Below are 9,799 nucleotides of genomic sequence, written 5' to 3'. Positions count from 1 at the left end.
TACTATCCGCTTAGCACGTTCGTGGTGCTTTACTAGGATGTATCGTGAAATATTCCCTTAGCCAAGTCCTAGTCCGAAAATCAGATCAAGGTAATTAGTAACCTGAATACAAAAACGATAATTTTATTGAGCTACCTTCAAGGACAAGACCGGTATCGGGAAGAGCTCGCACTGACACACAGAGCAGGAAAACAGCCCTCAGCTATATTAGACACAATCAGGCTCTTTTTTCTAGCAGCTTTTATCTTAGAGCACCACTATGTTATTTTCTATTCAACTCGTGTAGCTGACGAAGTTTAAATGATTAATAGATATTAAATAGCGTGTACATTTTGTAGTTTACATGGAGCAGATATATTGCCGAGTCTCCTAGACTAGCAAGGCCTCTCCGGTTCACCCTTGAAAGGAACGAATCGTATCCCATATACATTACTTCCAATATCTATAAATTCTCCTCTTTATAAGAGGGGGTCTTTATCTAATAAGTTCACTTATGTGACACTGCTCCACGGACAGTGCCAACTTTCGAAGTCGTCGTATAAATCTTCGTTGTTATTAGCACTGATTTCTTCTCGACTGCGAAATGATGAATTATGGTATTAATCGGTGATACTAGAAGGAAAGGCAAACGTGTTTGAGCCCTACGGAGAATGTGTATTCGAAGAAACAGATGCCCATTTATTAAGTCTAGATCCAGTTAGGCTGTTTCGTTGTGGCGACATATAGAATCGAGGCTATGAAACCTTGTTACCTTCAGTGCGGCAGTATTGAAGTCTGTAGCCAGCGTAGTTTTTCAACCAAAATTGTACGTTATATGTGGGTGGAATCGCGTACCGTGTTACCGGCATTGGATAGAGCATGCACAACGGTCACCTGTAGATATGCACACAGACTGCATCCGTTACGTATGAATTGCACACCTGTAATCATTGTAGAAAGCGCTCTGTAGTTGGTTCAGCCAATTGAAGTCTGGCGTTTTAAGCAGAAAATTTGAACAAAACTGTTATTTATATTGAGGATAGTGTACACGTTATGGGGCAACGTTCATATGCAGAGAGCCAAAAAATGCGTTTGTAGGTCTGTTGCTAGCTGCTAGCCCTGTTTCATCACAGCCGTATCTATTTGTTTACAAATGCCCTCTGTGTAAGTGCTCATAATTACTTACAAGCTGTCGCAATAATGATAATAATGCAGCTTTTTTTGCTTTTGTATAGTACAATTGTTCTCGCCATAACTTTGTCTCTATCAGGCTGGTATTAGTGCCAGAACTAAAGTTAAGGACAGAGGGTTCACTTCTGAGGACATTTCAACACGTATTTCCTCTGTCATGTCCCCACCAACCGACGCTGAGCGTTTTGGTCCTTCACTTTATGTTAGCGGTGAGATCCAGCGGGATCCAGCAGAACATACGTAATCACACAACACTTCAAATGTCAGTACGATGTGTTGTCTCTCCCTTTTCCTCTGTAATTTTCGTTCGCATTTGGCATGCACAATCTCGCGCACGATACATAATTCATTGTTTTCGTTGAATAGCGTCATTCATGAGCACGTCAAGAACGACGTACTCAAACACAGATGAGTAGGAAGTGAACAAAGTTTCGTATCTATGGGGGGGTTAACTCAAGTGCAAGTGGACTTCTTCAATTTCGTGGCAGACACGATACGAGGGGTCGGTCCACCGGATACTGCCCTCTGTAAGACCAGCCGCTGCCTATCACAATGGCCGCACTCCTTCGCAATGTCAAAAAGCAGGAGATCAGACAACTGAGTCATCGCCATACTTGTGGGACCCCTTATAGTTCGCAACGAAGTTGCCACGATCCGCCCCACAGCCGATGGTGACAGCCTGCCACAAGGGCTCCTCGATATTCACCAACCTGCGCCCATCACAGGACATAAGTTCTCAACAAGTTGGACAGATAGATGAACACATGTTGGATGGGATACTGTCGTGTTCTACGGCAGACTGGTCAGCAATGCTATCGCTGCCACCCGCCCAGCTGACACCGCCAAGGCTGTGCAATCGCTAGTCCCAGGCCGCTGAAAAGCCTTCCCTTTGAAAAAGCTTTCACACAGACGGGGTGCAAGTGCTCATTCGGCCTGGGAGCTCTGCAAATCACGTAGATGAACCGCGGCTCCAGTTGAAACTCAGTCCGACCTGTTCTATCGCATAAAGGTTTTGTCAAGCAGTCATTGTGCGGTAGATCGCCTATTTCCCGCGTCGAAGGGGAGAACTGTATAGCACTCAGCTCGCAGTGAAATGCGAAGGCTGCGCACTGAAGAAAATGCCCTCTGTCCTTTCCTCTGTAGGGCAATTTTTCAAGGACGATCATATGTACCTAAATATGGGTACAGGAAATAACATGGGGAGAACTGTGGGATTAGAACTAAGTAAGCTTTGCTCGTTGTTAACCGACTGGCGGTTACTCGATTGGCCTGAATCAAACTGCTAAATAGAGAAGAAAAACGGTGGCTCTGGTTATGTAACGTGGCCCACCGAATCCGTATCAACGAATTGGCTATTTTGTTCGAAATTGAGCTAAGTTGAAAACATACTGTTTCGAAACGTAACTGATAGAACAACACGTCTGAAAAACTAACTGAAGATAATTCTCAACCTAATTTCGTTTATACTCTATTTTTAATAGTAAATAATAGTAATACTATTAAAAAAAACACACGTCTATGCGCAAACACAGTTTTCCGTTTGCGTAAAATAAACGTAAGTACTATTTTCAAGTTTCTATTGCGAGTCGATTGGTATCGATGCAGATTTTGTTGTTGTTATTAGCATTCGGGGGATAAATTAGAAAATTACTTAAGTATATAGATTGTAAATTATTCTATGCCTCTATGTGAAATATTATAAGCATCTTTGCGAAGTACTGTTAATGTTTTGTAGAAATTCACGCTTAGTGTTGTAGTTTGTTTGAATTAAAGCCGAAAAATCCACGAAAGAAAACTAACGACAAATTATAATCCTTCTTCTACAAACCGAACGTTGTTTTTGACGTTAACAAATCTGTCAGATTATGTAGACAATCATAGGAACAGGTCATCTTATAACGTATATTGATTATACGTAATGCGACGGGATTTAGTCTTCGATACTAAAACTATTGAAGTTTGGAAGACGTCTACGTTTAAGTAATTGGCTTCTTCATCAGATGCTACTGCATTAATTAATGTTAGACATGTTCGAATTCCTCAAGTGATCCTTTAAATGTAAACGGTACATCTAGTAATGTATGGAGCTGTATTGGCCGACACAGAAATAGGCTTACATAAGTAAGTTAAGGAAATAAGATTTCGGAAAGAAAAATCATAGGTTAGCAATTAAAGCAGACACTGCGTTAATTGTAAACCTTTTTTTTTTTTCTAAATTTACTAAAATAAACGAAACCTAATTACTATTAGATCTTGCCTGCTTAAAAAGCGTCAGCTACAATTATAGTGCTAACGAATGAACGGTTGTCTTCGTGTAATGCCTTTACAGTCAACCTAATTTACTTGTCATGGCCGCATTAGAGAGATATAGGTACAGCTTTTAATTTAAAATTGCTTGAACACATATCTAACGGTACAGTCATATATATATCGACATAATTACGTCTCAGATCTATCTTTTAGTTTAAGTTAGCGGACAGGTATAACCCACAGCGGTCCCGTCTATGTCCTGCAGGCTGCTTAGCGTATTTTTAATTTAGCGCTGCCGAAAGTGGCTGACACCAGCTAGTTATAGTAAAACTCTTGGTTAACAACTTGCTACAGTAACGCCATGCCCAGCAGTTTCAGCATCGGACCATTATTTTCTTTTCATTCCAAGCCGTCTGTTCTATGGCTGCTACATCCTTCTTCAGACCAGAATCCAGCCGAGTTCAATTCAACAGCACAATATGCACTAGCTGCTTTGCCTTAAACTACAACCGGGGCTTACCAGGGCTTAATTTAAACTGGGTTCATCTCCTCTTCGCCTTTTCCCACTTTCACGAACAATTACCCCCCCCCCCCCCGCTTAGTAAGCACCCTGACTCCGTATTTAGTTTATGCTTAGTCATATGCTTTAATTGCTGTCTCAGTTCGCGCAAGGCCACCATAATTTTACTATCCTCAACGTCTAACTCATTGTCCACTAAGGACTTTTAGCCACTGTCCCAATAGAAGCTTCTACCTTTCCGGACACCCACCAAGGTGGAGCTCCTCTAGAATTCCAGCCAATCTTTTTTTACCCTACGTCCTTTTTGGCGTTACCCCGTAAGCATGGGGCTCTATTGACTTGCAAACGTCAGCAAACTGTTCTTCTACGTAGTAACAGCTTAACTGGCACACAACTGGGACAGAAGCAATCGCTTATTGCCGATAAAAAAACATCATCATTTTGCCGGCAATTTCAGAGGCGGAATTTTTCGCTAGAATCCTTCTATTTTTTTCATTTTTTGCGGATCCCTTTGATCAGTCTTTGTTGAGCTGAGACGTGCTTCTATTTGAAGCGGTACAGAAAAAATCACTTATTTATTATAGGCTATTTTTAGTCTAGACAGAGGGTTGGCTGATGAGCTCCTTTTTTTTCATTAAAAGCAACTTACAGCATAATGTAAAAAATGTTTGTATTGAAATTGTACATATATAGAAACGCTATCCTCTCGAGCGCTTGGGCGTTACGAAGGACTCACGTTACGGAAAATACATGAGACTGCAGTATGTTGCTTCCAAAGTGGCCAGGACATATATAGTTGGTAAAAACTTAATTTAATTTCCTTAAAAGGAAATTACGTTTTTTAAGAAAGCTCTCAAGAGGGCAATCCGTCGGTAGGCTGCATGGACTCAAGATATCGTGATTCTATAGCGTAAGGTCCCGACTACAAGCCGCAAGCAAGAGAGCCCCATTTAAGGTCTGCCAAAATGTACCTGGCTGTCCAAGTCGGATAAAGCTAAGCGTTACGTTACTACGTAATCACTACATGCGGTTTTCTATTTATTTATAATTCCTACGTGTATCGGGAAGTTGTGGCAGGCTTGCTTTACTGCCATGCACGAAACTATACGCGCATTCAACTGGATGGTAAGAGCACTTTGATCGTATTACTCCCGTCTTAAAGATCTTGCTTGTCATATACAGCAAGCAATGATGGAGAACACTGCCATTAACTCTTAACTATTCGGAAAGATTTTGAACTGGCCTGGCTAAGTTTTTCTGCGGTAGATAAACTTGTAGTTAATTGTCATACTTTTCAAGTGACCATCATGTCATGATACGGGGCTTAAATCAAGGTCTTCAGCCCCAAATAGTCGAAACCGGTTTTGGGAAAGACTGTCGTACAATGTTACGATACACACCAGCTCCACCCGGCTGAAGCAGCAGAGAAGACAATGTCAGATGCGCAATTTTTCGATCCCATGATGATCAGTAGCACAGAAATTTGTCCCTGAACTAGCGAATACTGTTAACAAACCCAGATAAAATATCAGCAGCATCAGACAAAGAGTACAGCCTGGAGAACAAATGCATCATGCCTGGAACATGTGGCATCTACAATTAGCAAAGCCTAATGGTTGCCAAAAATAACTTTCTGGCAAATGATAACAATAAATGATCTTTAAATCTATAAATTGATATATACTACCTACTATTTCAGTACTTAATGTTAAGTTACTTACTAAGTTTAATACTTACTACATAATGAGATGCGGACTGACGTAGTATATTGATGGCATGTTATCTCTAGTAGTGAGTGCGTCCGATGCATCTTTGCAATTTGTCGTAAGATATTCTAAAAAAATAAATGTTTACAGAATTAACGATTGAACATCTAAACGGCTCTGTGAATTTTGTACGAGGTTTTAAACCAAAATTCGTCTAGCTCTTAATAAAATGTTTACCAAATATTGTAACCACAATAAAATATTAGTACTATTTACATCTAAATATATATTTAAATATAAACACTACTAATTATTCTGTGTCGTGCTTTAGTAAACCGTAGTACGTCGTATTACGCTCAAGCGATAGCGAAGAATTATTACTGATCTAACTTCGTGATAGTGCAGGTATCGACAAGGTCTGAACAAGCACTTCAACCTAAAAAAGGTCTAGACACGAAAACTCGAAACTTTTGCGCTAGGTATGAAACAACGTTCTTTTTTTGGATGACACGCAGAATAGAGGATGCGATTAGGAAAAACGTAAGAAAGGGCATTTATCGCCGGGAGCAAACAAATACAAAAAGTATCCTAGGGCTTCAAACAATGAGGTTTTGTGTTCGATTAAAATTTGGTGGCCTATTTGCTCGAACAGCGTGGGTTCTTATCATGAGTTCGTTCTGTTGTTAGGTTTAACCGACGTAAATGCCCTTGTAAATGCCTCTCTGCACTGTTTAACGCTGTTTCTTCTATTGACATATGTTTTTATGGCGAAAACCGCTAAAGATAGTAAAGATGGCGTGGCGAAATATTTATTTTGTATTTGATGCGATTTTGAAAAGATTAGTATGACCCTTTTTTAATTTAATCGCTCTGATATAATACGACAGAAGATCTCTCAGCGTACAGCGTCCGTCCTGTCTAGAGTTTGAGCATCTGATATTATTGAAAGCGCAATCACGTAGCGAATAATTACGTAGCGGATCTGGATAAGTATACTCCTGAAAATGTGAGCGGAAAGAAATAGATAGTAAAGGTCGACATATGCCCAATTCGCCCGAAGTTGTAATCTAACGACGCCAATTGTTTTCTGTCAAACATCAAATTTATTCCAAAAGTGGGTCGCGTAAGATTAGCATCGTTCCTAAACATTGGCGAAAGATTTTTTTTTTTTTTTTTTACCAAATAAACGCTTTATTTGGTAAAAAAAGAAAATATGAAAAAAAGTCTGCTGTTATTCAAAAGTGTTAGCTGGTGTCCCATGATTTTTGCTTTAAACAGAATCCATGTATAATAGCACAATGTGCAAATACATGCCCGAAACTCGGGCCGAATAGACGTTTAACTGGGACTAGCTATAGGATTGTTGTTTTTCGTCCTGCTTCAATTAATGACCTAAGTGGCCAAAGGAAAGAAGGAAGGTGTTTTTTTTTTTTTTTTTTTCTTTCTTTCTTTAGCCCTTATGGCAAGCTTAGTTATTTCTTTAGGCTGCTTGTAGATAAATCTTTATTCCTAATTCTCAATTTATTTTTTATTCTAAAATCAGTAATTTCACTATTATATCTTTTAATACCTCTACTACCTTTAATTAGGTATGTTTTAAAGTCGAATCTAAAAATTAAGGTCGGTCTAGGTCTCATGAGCTGGACAGCGGCTACACTATCATGCCATTTGCGTACGTTTACGCATGAAAAAATGCCAACAAGTGGCAGAACCGTTAATTTTTGATAAGTTAGTAGAAGACTCGTGCTAAGCTTTGAATCATCTTGATCTCTCCTATGTGTGATATTGGCATGTTTACATTTGAAAAAGAAAGCAAAAAGTGCTAAAATCACTACGAAAACAGATTGTTGCACTTTTTGGTCACCCCGTGTGACCTAAGTGCAACGATCAACCTTGCTCTTGACTTTCGCAAGGACACTCTTTACCACCTGAGGGTACAAAACTGTCTCGAGCTTTAAACAAGGTTACTTTTAATTACGTCCATAGACGTGCCTGTTACTGTCATAGACCCGTTTGTCAAGTTTATGCAAACCCAATGTAACAACGCACACCGTTCAACGATCTAAACAGCTGGCATGCTTCTGACCACCTGATCCTCATCAAACTAGTACTCTGCCCCTTGTCTCCATTCCACTTGTACGCGAACAGACTACAATTACCCAGTAAGGAGACTTAACCACCTCGGCCCAGCTATGCATTTACTAGGAAAACGCTCCGCTTAGACTGACGCCTTTACAAGGACGGTGCCGCATTGTTCGATGTACAACAAGCTGCAGGCTCGACTTAAGTCTGCCAACTCATGTCGGTTTTCTCAGTACTAATAAACGAGATGGCCTGCTTCTATGTTGTTGGTCATTTTCCGTTTCTGCAGGGTCCAGCTACTTAAAGATCGGTAGAGCTTTTACGACAGTGACGTTCAGGTCCCACTCCCAATGATACTTAGAAAAGTGCATCTCATCGTTATTTATTTCTACTTTTCTCAGAAAGCTCAGTAGCTTCCTTCTTCACTTTCTCAGAAGCACGTAGAAACATAAATTTATTCTTTATTTGGATGCCGAAAAAGTGTTGACCGTTTTCAAGCTGAAACGGAGGCAAGTCCGTTTTCCATTTTAAATTTATATTACTCAACCAATTACGCGTCATTTTGATCGATGGTCTTCTGCGTTACGCTTGAGAAAAGATGTGAAGAATATCGGTAAAAAAATAAACAAGGAAAGGGAGAGAGACAACATCGTGAAACTAAAAAACGTCTGCTCATGATACCACTTCACTCAAAATTATGCTTCGCGCAACATAACACGCAGCGGGCTTTGTCCGTACGCTGTGCTACTTCACGCTCAACTGCAGGACCATTGTAGGGCAACCATGGCCTTGTTCGTACGTTTTACAAACCGACTAGTCAACGCAATCGCCGCCGGTTTGATTACTTTAACACCAGTCTCCCGTCCGCTGCTATGCTGTAAGTTCCCTTCGAGTCTAAGTCTCCGCTCAAATAAGTGGAACCCGTTATGGAGTACGACGATCGAGGCTTGTCGGGTCCACACATACGCTGAAACGAATGTTTAAATGCTAAAGGCTGTAGTAAGGTAGCGAGGCCTATGACCCACGCCGATGAGATGGGATTGCCCAGCCTACCAAGGTTTCATCTATTTGCGACATGTTAGTTGGGGGGACAAAAAACCAGGGAATCTGTGGTGTTTGGTGTCAGTCAGACATCTGGTGGGTGTACGTTATAGCCCAGGCGGACCAGAATCGCGTTGACTCACTACCACATAAACGCACTTTTCGTGATATATCCCTAACTCCCCACCGCTTCTTCGCTTACCCTTCTGTCCTGCTTTGCCATCTTGGTAAAATTCCGGTGTCTCTGGGAAAGTCACTGACAGCGTTGAATTTTTCTGTTAGGGTTTCCAGATCAGCTGGTGGGCTGGCTTGCGTTCGGATAAACAGGAAACAAGAGAGGTGAACACGCCATAACTCTAGTGAATGAAAAACACCTTACGCTCTACTCAGAGCTCATCAACCCTATTTGAAATCTGTTTGCTAAGGACATGGCAAGAAAGTATCAGGAATATGACTAACGTCCTATAATAAAGCTAATCGAAGATTCCCAACAAATTGGCGGCGATAATCCTTCCGTACGGATATTGTGCGCTTTATATATGTATAATTAGAGGTGATATTTTGTGGGTGATACGTACTTTAAAGTATAGCAAAATGTTCCTGAAACAAATGTTATTTGAAAATACTGGAATTGTTGAACCCAGATTTCAATACTAGCCACGGAAAGCTATCTAGAAAAAAACTATAAGCTTCAGTTTCGATATGCTTTAATCTACCGTCTGTCGTGAATACGAAACGACAGCTTCCTATGGGCCTTGTCCAACGCCAAAAGTTGGTGGCAACTCTTAACCGTCTGTTTATTAAAATAGTTTAACTTTTACGTTTGTGCTTAAGCTGATCGTGCCTGTCAGCATCAGTCGTTTCAGACGGCTAGCGACCCCTTCCAGCAATCGAAACAAAATGCGTCTGCGCTCGATTTCAAAACTTAACCACCGCACATGGCTCCATCATTTGTTTATTTCTGTTGGGACAAAATGATAACCGTTTTAGTAACACATATAAACATATCACCTAATTTCTAAGTGGGCGC

Source organism: Varroa jacobsoni, unplaced genomic scaffold (assembly GCF_002532875.2).
Source record: "Varroa jacobsoni isolate VJ856 unplaced genomic scaffold, vjacob_1.0 scaffold_893, whole genome shotgun sequence".
Taxonomy (NCBI): Eukaryota; Metazoa; Arthropoda; class Arachnida; order Mesostigmata; family Varroidae; genus Varroa; species Varroa jacobsoni.
This window is presented reverse-complemented; position numbering follows the sequence as displayed.